General features: G+C 39.4%; 1 protein-coding gene across 1 annotated transcript in view; it reads left to right on the forward strand.

Moving 5' to 3' along the window:
• The window catches only part of LOC132119277 (calcium/calmodulin-dependent protein kinase type 1-like), a 497,060-nt gene that overhangs the window by 379,888 nt on the left and 103,585 nt on the right, over positions 1-13,587 (forward strand). The window lies entirely within an intron of this gene.

Genomic DNA, 13,587 nt, shown 5'->3' on the forward strand with positions numbered 1-13,587 from the left:
GGAAGATATAGTTTAAAGAATGCAGGACAAATTATGAAATCTAAACCCACCATAGACCGATTTGCACATTCTTTTGTCGTTCTCATTAAATCACTGATGGTGCAGATGTGTTTGCTTGAGTGTTGTGAATATGTAAATCTTCACTTTTAATATGAGACGACGCCTTTAGGCTTCCCTTCTTAATGAATTCTATTCCTCCTTGCTCTTGTCTATAATATGTTGCCACGTTGCGGTCGACCTTGCCTTCCCCCAACCCGGTCAGTTTTAACTCTCTCACGCATGACAGCAACTTTTAAAAGATGCAAAGCCTCGGTAAATCTCTGGCACGAGACAGTGGGCTCGCGTGCAGAGGCTCAGGCAGTGCAGGTGCAGCTCCAGCCTCTCGCGCCCGGGTTCCCCCAAGAGTGCACGCGCACAATGAGAGCGCGAGAGGAGTGAACTCTGACAGAATGAATTGCATTATATAGAATGATCAAAATAACAATGTCCAATACCAGCTATTGTTTTGTATACATTCAAGAGACCACGAGCGGTGAAAGATTCAAGTCAGTCAAATCAGAAACTCCTGCTCCTTTAGTTGCTACCATGGTGAAATAGCGGGCCTAGAATTAGCCTATGATAAAATCAAAATTCTAAAAAATCCTTGGCTTTCCCTTTGTCTTGCACTTATCAGTAATGATGGAAAAACAGATAAAAAAAGACAAGTATTTAGCTACTCGTTGACTGAGTTTCCGGCGAGTGCAACGTTAGAAAGAAGAATGTTTATCGGTTGCCATTTAGTGCTTTTATCGGTCTTATCACTTTGGATAGTGTCATGACATGAGTTGGCATGTCTTTTCATAGCCAACTTAATCATGTCTTATTAAGCAGCCTATGGCAAAATAATATTTCTTACATTTCTAGTTGTTAGCTATATCACGGAAGAAACATCTCTAAATGTTCTGCAATAATCTGAGCTATGAAATGTTAGTTTTTGTCCGCTAAATGCAACTAACATTGTCCTATTAGATGCACACTCTTTAATTATTAAAAGTTAAAATAGTAAACGACGAGGAAAGATAAGGAAGGCTGTGATATTGCTTCTTTCGACTTGACAATCTAAATCTCCCGTTCATTTTAAATCGAAAACCAAGAAAAATAATACTACCATTAACATCGGGAACATTATTTTGTCACCATTAACTTAAATAAATTCTAGGAAACCCTGACATTATTATTACAATTATAATTAGTCTATAATAATAATTATTATTAGGCTACTATTATAAAATGTAAAAATATATTTGATTATAAAAAGAAATATGAATTTAGCGTGTGCGGTTTTATTAAACATCTAATTAATGCATCTATTGTCATGTTAAAACGTTAAGAGCAGTAGCTGCTGGGTTTAAAGGAGCTTTGCAATCTGACCAGAAGAAGATGCTCACTCATGATGCGTGCGAGATAAGCACGTATCAGTCTCGAGCTTGCATCTCCAGCGCATTAAAAAAAAAACCTTCTGTAGACTAATAAAGGCGACTGTTAAGCTCGGCTGCTCCTTGCAGCAGCATGCTGTGGCAGACACGGTGACATTTCCATTTCACGTTGTCCATCAAAGGCGCAGTAGAGCCGTCTCGGAGTTCTCACTGCGTCAAAGTAAAGTCTTTGCCTTTCACTGAATAGTGAAAGGCAAAGACATAGCCTATAGCCTATTCTTATGGAATATATGCATTTATTTCACACTCAGTTTTCTGGTAGACTTGCAAAATATGTTTTAACTTATTTGATTATCAAATTATTTGTGCTGGTTTGTCTCTATTTTTCATTTTTGTTTTCATAACTTTTTTTTAAAGGGCTCTAAAGTTATTATTTATATATGCATGCATCAGATGCCAGGGCCATCTCCTTCCGATTATTACAGGGGGTAATATTTCATCGGCGTGAGGCAATCTTTGTTCTTTGTGAAGATAATAAATGGCCTAATCGTTATCAGCTTACCGCTGGAGGTGTCAGGACCGAGCGAGGCTGGAAACAGGGTCCAAAGTGGCGCTGAATAAATTGGTGTTTCTTATCTCTCTCCCCCAGATTATCACCGCCTTTCAAAGCGCCACAACAAATACATTCAATGCATCTAATGCATCATTTGAGGGGGAAGATCGCAGGGGTGATAAAGACAGATAGACTACCCGAAGGAGAAATATTTACACATTTAACGTGTTCAGGCCAGTTTTAAGCGAGTTCATTGGACGGGCCGAGGTACACGCGCTTAACATATCAATGCAGCCAGTAGCCTATCATTCATAATGTAGCGCTACTGTTGATAGCTATCTGCCTGATTATTCTGTCTTGTCATTAGATCTGTTACGTGTTGAATTAGTTGTGAAATTAGCTTGTTTCATCCAAACACTTGTTTTGCTTTCTTTATCCAGCGGATATCAGCAGCATCGTAACGCTCCCTTTCACGTCTTTCTTTTGGGAAATAAAATCAATAGTCCTATAAATTAATTGAAAGGCAGACAGCTGGAAACACTTGGCACTGTCTATATGGCTTTGCAATAGCCTACTGTGTAAATGACTAATTATGAAACCAATAATAGAATTAGATTAAAAACATTTTCATATAATTACGACCATATAAAGAACATGTCACAAGTGTAGGCTATATCATTTGTATGTGAGAGTCACTTAAAGAAAATAAAAATATGAAACATTTCTAAGCTTTTAGTCAGAAATCACTTTAGTTTCAGTGGAAACTGCTCTCCTCAGTAGTTCTAGACTTAGTTATCTACAGAAGCTGTCTTGTAACTGAATATCAGCTCGTCCATTAGGCTTTAAAACAGCGGTGATCTCGTTTCCTCACTAATGAACGAACGCCTGAGTTCATTCCATTAAAACCGCGTGTCCTGAAAGCGTAGACGTAATAATGGTTGAGAAGAATTTGAAAAATCATCAGTTCAAATTCATTTTAAAATTTCCCGCGTTAACAGAAAACATAAAAAACGCAACCAACTAAAAACAACCTCTGTCTTAATTTTTTATAGTAAATTGAAAGTGGTGACAAAGTGAATATTTTCTGATCAAAAAAAAAAAAAACAATCGGAAAATAGGCCTACATAAACCAGTATTATTAAAAAAATAGAAATGAAAGACATCATCGCGTTACGTTAAATGGAAACAAAAATATTATAATTAACAAAACCATTTATTAGCCTACAGTGTTTCACGTTTTTATAAGAGATTAGGATATTGTCGTTGTTGTAGTTGTTGAATTTTGAAATAGCCGTTTTTCCAATTCAGAAATACTCTGTTATATTGTTTTATTAAATGAACAAGTGGGCAGTTCATTAACTCGAAGGCTGAACTGATTATTTCTAGTTTGGAGAAGATGCTGGAGTTCAGCACTGATCTCTGAGAGGCCCATTCTGCTCAAAAGAATGAATTTCTAGCTTAACCGTGCTCGAGGTGAATTTTGTTATTTTAGAGAAAAGAGACAGGTTTCCATTTCCAGTCTAGAGGGGGACGCTGTGCACGTGCAGTGACACTTGTGTCAAAAAGCGCCTTTTTCCAATATGTACAAACTCCCCTTTTAATAAAGCGGCATCTTCACCGGGCGCGCGCTCTCTGATGGTCTCCACAGCAACTCAGATAACGGAGCAGCCGTTTTCCATATCAGCCCCAGAGTCTATTATACCCCAGGATTAGCTCGTTTTCCGAGAAAGGTCAAAGACAAAGTCACGAAACCTTGTATTTTCACCCTTCCTGCATATTCATTCTCATTACATTCGCTCCTGTGTCATTTCATTTAGGTAATTTCATCAGGATTATGGCTTCCTTTATTTGTTGTTGTTGTTGTGTGGGAACTGTCTACATCACCCGTTTTATGTTGTAAAAATACAAGCAGCTCGCACTGAACGGAATGAGTGATTATATGCATCGAACCGTTTTGCTTTGTGATATGGTGACCTCTAGTGGTCAGAGTGCAATGTTTTCAGCTCCCACAATGCTTTTGGGACCAGAGGGACAGGATGCCAATTATAGGGGGTTGTTAGGGTGGAATGGTCAAAACAAAAGATTGAGAGCGTTTAAAGTATATGCAAAGTTTCAGTACTACAACAGTTAGAATACAAGTTACAAATCACAAAAGAAAGAAATCTTATTTATGTTTTTCGAGAGTAAAACCTTGTTAGCCGCATGTTAAAAGGGCGCCAAATGACAACCTGCGTTGTGCTAAACCAACTTAAACCGCGAAAATTACTGACAGGAATTTACAAACTCATAGAATTATTCGCACACTGCAGAGGGAGTAATATGCAAAAGTAATAATAAATAATTAGTTATGAATATTTGAAAACCAGGAGTAAACCACGCAAAGGGAAGAGTGGAAAATCACAGTTAGGTGTAGTCTACATTTTGTAAATCAAACACAAAATGAAAGAGAGAGAGGGAGAGCATGAGGCGCATATCATGGATGGAATGTCCCAGGTGGGAATCCCAAAAGCTGCAGAGGAAGTGTGCTAAGTTTTGGCAGGAAGAGGGCGCTGGGAGGGGTGGTCCTGACTGTGGGAGGGTGGGGAGTTTCCTGATATTCCTCTTAACTGGCTCCAGCTCGCGGGTTCTCTTCCCTTCCCTGACCGTCCACTAACGCATGTCCAGCTCACTCTCAGCCCAGCATTCCAGTCTGCACTCATCCTTCCAAAACCACTACAATCTCCCAGCATTGATCTACGTTCAGCTATGACTCCTTATTTTCTGTTATCATGACCTCTATATAGAACTTTAAGCACTGTATACTGATTTTGTCATGGTGTAATGAAAATAAAAATCACCGGCAATAACTGTTTAGTATTAATAACTGTTTGTAGGTGTTCATAATTTAGCACTAAAGTTTGTGATTGTGTGATTCTATGTAAATGTAAATTTTTCTGTCCTTAACGTTTACAGAAATATTACACTTGAAGAACACTTTATGGTTATAATTAGTTTTTTTACATTTTCAAATGAAACTATGTGTTATTTGAATAATTACACCTTCTTGGCCCATCAATGTGGCAATATTTGGTTTTGATTAAATATACAGAATCCCAAGCACCACAAAACTGCTCGTCCCCACAGCCACGCACAGAGGGAAAGTGCTTTATTCTGAGGTCAAAAACTGGATTTCTACCATTTAAATTAATATGATCTATTCGTAACTGTGATGTAAATGACATAAAAAGTCATTTTAGGAGAAACATCTAAAACAAAGCTTATGCTGACATGCTGCCTCTTGCCTCTTTGTCCCATAGACTGGTCAAAAGCAGGTCAAATGATAAATTATATGTTATTTTCGGTATTAATAAATAATAGAGGTTGAGCATGTAGATCAGTGTGAGCTTTTCTTCTCAGTAAAGAGCTTTGTGTGTTCTCAGGCTGGTGCAGGTGGAAGTGAATTTCAGATGTTAGAGGACAGCATGACCGGCGGTCTGACACACAACCTGGTGGAGGGTTAAATAAAGAGTGAGATGGGAAGCAGCCGGCACAGGAGGTCACTTCCTATCTGTCAAACACTCCAAACCTCAGGCTTGATCACGTGCCGGTGGGGAGTACACCTGGCCTCACCTCCACGCTCCGCTCTGACAGGTAGAGGGCAAATAGTTAACGCCGAAGCGCAGGATAGAAAAAGGGATAAGGAGAGAGAGAGTATGAAGAGAGGTCATGGAAAGATGTCGTGAAGTGTCTGGGGAGGTGAGAAGGAAAAGTCCTTTTGTCTGTACTGAGCTCAGCAGACTATCTAAGTTTCCTATCAGCAGTCGAGTAGCGGAAAAAAGCTGCCCTGGAAAACAGAAGGTTAGACTTGCGGCCAATGGGAAGTGACCTTGCCCTACCAATAATCTGTCCAAGTTTGTGTGACTATAAGTGTGTATTATTGCATGCACACAGATGGTTATGGTTGTGAAGACATTCAGAAAGAGTCAAATATGTACCAACTTATATCTGTGTGTGTGTGTGTGTGTGTGTGTGTGTGTGTGTGTATGTGTGTCATATCAGGACACAACTCTGTATAATTAATGACATGGGTATGACACAGGTATTACAAGGAGAGGGTGACTTATGAGGACATAACCCATGTCCCCATTTTTCAAAACGCTTATAAATCATACAGAATGAGTTTTTTTGAGAAAGTAAAAATGCACAAAGTTTCCTGTGAGGGTTAGGGTTAGGTGTAGTGTTGGTGAAGGGCCATAGAATAAACAGTTTGTACAGTATAAAAACCATTACGCCTATGGGATGAACCCACTTTTCACAAAAACTAATGTGTGTGTGTGTGTGTGTGTGTGTTGTTGTTGTGTCCTGAAGTATTTTGACTGGGAGCTGGGTTGAAGCTATTTTTGGAGTCATGCTGAGACAAAGAATAACACTTACACACTCATGAAAAAAACATTAGACAGGGATCCGATACAGGCATGCTTCCTCCAGAGATGAAACAGGGGGCTGACTCCTTCTCAGAGCCCAGGGTGGAGGTGCTTTGATGGGATGCCATGTGGCAGAGATCAGGGGGTCTTAGCTGGAGCTCTGGACAACAGTAACACAAATGAAGCGGAGAGCAAAAGGATTAGACTATGATTAACACATGTCTATTATGAAACCATACACACTGTCTTTACATGAAAGTAAAAAAAATAAAAAAAACTGGTACTACTGTCCTGATATTTTTTGAATGTTGTTTTTGAAGCCACTGTATAGATTATTCTCAGCTGAACATCTAGAGACACAGGCAGCATTACTCTTTTCTATCTTCCTCTTTCTTCCGCCTGCCCTCAACTTCTTTTAGAAAGAATGTGTCTCTCGTCACCCAGGACCCAGTCCTGCGTTTGAAGGATCACCGTCAGAGCTCTCCCTCTCTTCCCCTGTTGTGTCTGTCTATCCGTCAGCCGGACTCCTCTCCACCCGCTGCAGCTGTGAGGAGGAAACAGACCGGTCCTTTGTGTCCCTCTGTTCCTGCCGTCCCTCGTCTTTTACCGCCGTGATCACACCTGGCACCTGCACAGGGCACCGCTCACCTTTCATCCTGCTCTCTCGAACTAAAGCTCGGTCAGTGTGCAATGACCGCTGGACGGGCCAGTGCCTGTGTCTCTCAGACAGGAATAAATTATATTATAAAACCTATTAAAAATAGTAAACAGTTATTAAATTAAATTCAATTATTACATTGTAATAGTATTTTACAGTATAACTATTTGGCTGTATTAACAAATAAATCAGCTTTACTGAGCAAGAGACTACTACAACATTAAAAATTCTCACTGACCACCGAGTTTTAAAACCGTATTTATGTAATATTTATAATATTATATTCATGTGATATAAAATTATATTAAATATATTTATAATATTAAAAATGCATATATTTATTCAATTCTAATTCCAATCTTATCCAAAGGAAAATTGTAATCAGTTAAAATGGCTATTGAAAGCTGAATATAAAGTAGTCATGCAGAAATGCAACCCATTTTTCATCTGTAGTGGGATGAAGATGGGATGTGTTTAAATCTAGGCGGGACTTTCTTAGGATTTTTTTAGAATTGTTCGATTTGGAAAAAAATGTTTAAGTAGTGACTCTTAACTAGCAGGTCTGTCTGACACTGTCACAGATAGTAGAGGATAAACAATGCTGAATGTAGCTAATCACATAATTGCGTATACTTAGCATAGAAAATTAGGCTTATCAATCTTTAAAATACAATTGAAAATCTGGTTACACACTATTTTGAGGTGTCCTGGCTATAGTGTATTTGCACAAACAAGTACTGAGTGATATTAATTAAAAAATGGACTTACAGGTTTAGGGTTAGTTGCTTGTAGTTATGCATAATTTACTATTAATATTATAGTAAGAGCATGTATAACAAGGACACCTTAAAAACGAGTGTAACTGAAAATCCCATAACTTTTCTGTTGATATCAAACACTGTCTTTCCAAACTCTAAGGTGTTTTGCCACAAATTCATATTTCTTTCTCATGACAGAAGCTTTCATCTTCAACAATGTGCAAAGCAAAACTATGCAAAAGAAAACATGAGCAATTAATAAGAAATAGAATTGCATCGATGATGGTTTGAACCAACTATTATATGCTTTGTATAGTGAACTATTGGTGTAAATAATAAATAATTTCCATGCTAGATTTTAAGGATTTTATGTAACCTTTTGTGCAATAAGTTGCTGGTTGACGTCAAATGTAAAAATCTGAATCTGGTGATAGGGGCAGAAAAAAACAAGTGGTTGGTTTCAGGGGCAAATGATTACATTTTGATGAAAGGGGCTGGAGCTGACTCGGGCTGGAGCCATCTCTGGAGCGGACTCAGAGGCTGGAGCCGACACTGGAGCGGACTCAGGGGCTGGAGCCGATTCATGTCATAGATGATTCAAGTAAACAGGTGTTTTCTGTTAGTAAATGGAGTGCTGTGTTAACCAATCAGCACCCAGGACTAGGATGCTTCAAATAATAACACAGTTGTTCTGAGAGGACACGGTTAATAAGCAGAATATTCCTCTTTGCCGGCCCAAGCCAGGTGCCACAATGTAACCTTTCAAAAACACTCCTTTCATGTAGTTGCACTGCTTGAGGTTTTCTGACAGAGTGTGTGTGTGTGTGTGTGCGCGCGCGTGTGTGCGCGCGCGCGCGTGTCATGGAGTGCGGACAGTGAGGGCGGTGTCTCTGTCACCGTGGTGATTTATGAGCGTGCTCAGTTGCAAGCTGCACAGTGCAGGATATTGTTCTCTGACACTGACGGGTCTCTCTGCAGGCTGTCAGGACGTGTGTGTGTGTGTGTGTGTGTGTGTGTGTGTGTGTGTGTGCAGGGGCTGCAGGTGAGCCCGGGCCGGCACAATCAATCAGCGGCGGGTCAGTACAGTCCTGGGGCCCGGGACCACCTCACACTCGCCTCTATTGTGGGCACTCTATCATTGATGAACACCAGCCAAGTTGGGACTCTTTGTTTGGTGCAGGAGTCTTCTTGGGCATCTTGAGCTTTCTGCCTGGGCTTTGAGAAACTGTCATTGAACTCTTCAGCTTGGATCGCATGTGCACCCATCCTCCACCCTCCACATCCCCCAACACCTCACATCCACCTCTCTTTCTCTGCATCTCAACTTTCATTGTGCACCACATCAGGATACAGTACTGCTGCTGGATTCCGGTTTCAAACAGAATTTAAGCTCCGGTCTGATCAACAGCTAAACCGCAGCTTTGGCAGGAGCTGTACTGTATGTTCTAGATGAAGCACTGATGGAGGGGCTTCACCTGTAACAACCCTACGTGTCTGCGTGCACGGGCTTATGATGTCAAATACCTGACATTTGCCTCCAAATCAAGATGTGTGATGAAAAGTTGTTTCTTTAAGCTGTAAGGTATGAGAGGCTGCGCTATATCATGAAGTCTGTATGTATAATGCATTATAAGGGAAATCATGATGTACAATGTAACACAATGATAATTAAAGTTTCAAATGCATTATAATATTAGCAGATTCCTTGTTACACCTGAAATTGTTTGTTTTTTGTGTCCCTAAATGTATGTTAATACATACATGTGCATTTTAAAGGTGTAACAATTAATAGAAAATAGTTTTAATGTATTATAACTGTGGTTACAGTTGTTCTCAAGATCACATGATGTATTACAAGGCATAATTAATTCATTTAAAATACTTTTATAGTGCATTATTTAGAAAAGCTTCAAGTAAGGTGTTACCGTAATTTATTCCTGTGATGCAAAGCTGAATTTTCAGCATCATCGCTCCAGATTTCAGTGTCACATGATTCTTCAGAAATCATTCTATGCTGTTTTACTGCTCATTTCTTATTATTATCAATGTTAAAAATAGTTTGTGGAAACTGTGATCTGTCTAAAAAAAAAAAAAAAGTATTTCTTAAAAACAAAAATTATATAAGTAGTACTGACCCCAAACTTTTTAATGGTAAAAAAAATAAAAAATAATTACAAAATCAGTACATGCACAGTAATGTCATTATTGCCCATGTGCAACAGAATACTCTCACTTCAGTATGACCCAAACTAATGTACTGACAGATGTTATCAAGTTCTGTAGCTGTAAACATAAAATCTATAGCAGGAATGTGTAATGTACATTAAAAAAAAACACATGTATATAACTATACTAGAAACGTTTCTGTTTGTGTGTTCTGTTCAGCATTCACACATGCCCTTGACTTTCACAAAAGCCATTTCGACAGCATTTTTTCTGTGAATGTGTGAGAATGAGCGTTTGGCAGGGTTTCCCACCCTCCGCTGTGAAACACTAACCACAAACACAGAGTGCGTGCCATTGTAAGGGTCCGGTCGCTCTAAGCATCAGTGCTAACAGACATTGTCTTGGTTTCCCTCCAGTGTGTATTTTCAGAATGATTATTGTACAGCATATACAATATGTCTACGTTATCATGGAGACATTGTTATTTCGGCACAGGAAATGGCCCTGTGCTGACCAGTGATGACCTCATGAAGGTGATGACCTCAGGTTGGCCTTCACCAGCTTCTTGGGTTTGGCTGAGAACTGGATCCTGGACACGATGGTCTAGTCCTGTATAGAAGCACTTTGTAGGACGGTCATTTTAATGACACAGAGCTATAAAATAGTGTGAAAATGGTCAACTCCGCCCCTGTATGCAGTGGTCAAACCCAACGTATTGCTACTAACAGCTGTGTAATGACATTGGTTTTCCCCCCTTACTTTGTACATCAGAGGGGTTCAAATGTTAACTAGGGCTAATATAGCCCATGGTTTAGATTCAGGCTGAGATAGCTCCAGTATGTTCTCAGCCATGGCCAAAAGTTTGGAGAATGACAAATATTCATTTTCACAAAGTCTGCTGCTACAGTGTTTTTAGATATTTTTGTCAGATGTTACTATGATACACTGAAGTATAATTGAAAATTTCATAAGGCTTTTATTAACTATTACAATAAGTTTTTGCATTGACTTATTGACTATTCAATTCGCGCTGGGATGCTGTCAATCAACTTCGGTGCCACATCCTGACAGATAGCAGCCCATTCTTGAAAAATCAATGTTTGGAGATTGTTTGAGGGTTTTTGTTTGTCTTGAGGACTGAGCACAGGTCTGGGCAGTTTTTCGCTGTTTTGTTCCCCGAGCCGCTTAGTTATCACTTTTGCCTTATGGCAAGGTGCTCCAGTATTTTAGAATAGGCATTGTACCTTACCAAACTGTCGTTGGATGGTTGGGAAAAGATGTTTTTCTACCATTCTTTATTCATGTCTGTGCTCTTAGGCAAAACTGTAAGTGAGTCCACTGCCTTGGGTGAGAAGCAACCCATGAATGGTCTCGGCATGACAGAGAGATCTGAGAGAAACACTGACATGATGTCTGCTGGTCCTTTTGTGGCAAGATGGCGGAAATGTTTTTGGGATTATGTACATTTTCATGGCGAAGAGGGATCTGACCGCTCTTCATAACATTCTGGAGTATATGCAAACTGCCATCATAAAAAACTGAGACGGCAGACTTTGTGAAAATTAATATTTGTGTCATTCTCAAAACTCCTGGCCTCGGCTGTACACATGCTAATAGTGCCCTCCTGTGGTCATAACATGCAAACTCAGTAAAGGGAGTCTGCGTTTCTGTCACCAGCAGACCAAACCATTTGAGCTACAATATCAAAAAGCAAGAATAATAATACGTTTTGGGAATATGCGAATTCTAAACAGACCAGGGGTGCGTTTCCCAAAAGCATCGTTAGCCAACTATGGTCGCAAGTTCCGTCGTTACCAACGTAGTTCAACGATTCGGTGTTTCCCGAAACCATAGTTAAAACGAACATTCGCAAACTGCATCGCAAACTTGTGTCGTTGGAACGACAGCTCTCCACCTGTGGTTAGAGGCATAGTTCAGTGTTAGTTTGATGTGTCGACGTCGTTGATTGCGCCGCACCTGGGCTGTGTTCTATTCACAGTTATCGACCCTATGCCCTATTCCTTTAGAAGATTTCACTATCCACTTTGAGTGATTTAAAATAATTAAAGTTGTGGTTTAAATTTATTACATAATTCGCCTTTATTATTATTATTACAAATTCAGTTTGAAACTATATAGCAGCGTGACCCTCGCGATTATTCTCCCTTCGAAGTGCCCTCTGAAAGCATTAATCTTGCCGATTGGAACGCCGCCATTGTTTCGTTTGTGCGAAGAAACGGTGAGTTTGTCAAGTGAGTTATCTTTGTAAAAACATTACAAAATACATATGTCTCATATAACAATATTGGTAAAACAGTGTGTTAGAGGTTTTCACTTATATTAAATGTTAACACTCAAATCACAGTATTTTTATAGTAAATTAATGTTTCATTTTTAATTTTGAATGAATGTACCTAAATAAAGTAACACAATTTTTTATAAATAAGTGAGTGATTTTGTTGTTTTTACAGAATTAGAATATAGAATACTCTCTACAAATGTGTTTGTGTGTGAATACACACATATATATATATATAGGCCTATAGAGAGAGAGAGAGAGAGAGAGAGAGAGAGAGACAGTATACACTGTTTGCAAAAGTTTTTTTTATGTTTTTAAGTATTCATTTAATGCATATCGGCAAAGAAACCAAATATTTAACAGAAATTATGTCAGATTAAACAAATGGTTTAAACTGCAGTGGTGGCTGGATGCTGCACAGGTGACAGGACGTATGGGCGAAGAGGACATGTCTCCAGCAGCCAGCTATCACCAAAGCCATGCACCCTCTTCAGCCACCTGCAAACTGCAGAAGTGGCCCACACAAAAGAGTCATGTGTGCTTCCATCACCCACCCATCAGGCCATCACCCACCACCTCCATAAATTTCCAACAGCATAATAATGGAGTGTAGCTAACAACTGAATTTAAAGCGTTGTTTCTTCTTATTGCCCTCTGAAGATGTGAAGCCTGATGTTGGAGGGCCAGACTGGAGAGGGCCTGATGTTGGAGGCCTGGACTTTGTAGGCAAAGGCCTGGATGATGCACATGTATCTATATCTCCAAGGATCCTTCCATTGCAACAGGCCCCGGGATGGCCAAAACTGTCTCTTCCTCTGTAGGGACAGGAGGAACTGAACTGATACCCCATCAGTCTTGTTTGCTTCCCTCTTACATGCCACAGCCCTCTGTTTTGTCACACTTGCAAAGTCCCTCCACTTATTTCTGACTTCGTCTGGGCTTTGTCCATATCCATAGCTAGCATCGTTTATTTTTTGAGTGATTTCTGCACAGATTTTATTTTTGTCAGCATTTGTGATGCTATTTTTCAGCTTTGAAAATAGCTGGACTTTACTATTTTCCACCTCCTTGAAAAGAACTGCAGTTTCAAGCTTTGAAAATTTGGGTTTTCGTGTCATTTTCATTAACAAGTCAGAATGGCAAGAAGACATAAATAGGAAAGATTGAGCAAAATAAGCAATACACAACAGTACATCACAGTTTTTCAAAACCCATCTTTTTTCAATTGTGGTTAAGTAGCCTATCAATATTACATAAGAAATAGTATTTATCTGAAATTGTGAAATTAATGACTTTGGGATCAGAAAATAACACATTTTAACTCCGTGTGTGTGT

This window comes from Carassius carassius, chromosome 38 (assembly GCF_963082965.1).
Source record: "Carassius carassius chromosome 38, fCarCar2.1, whole genome shotgun sequence".
NCBI lineage: Eukaryota > Metazoa > Chordata > Actinopteri > Cypriniformes > Cyprinidae > Carassius > Carassius carassius.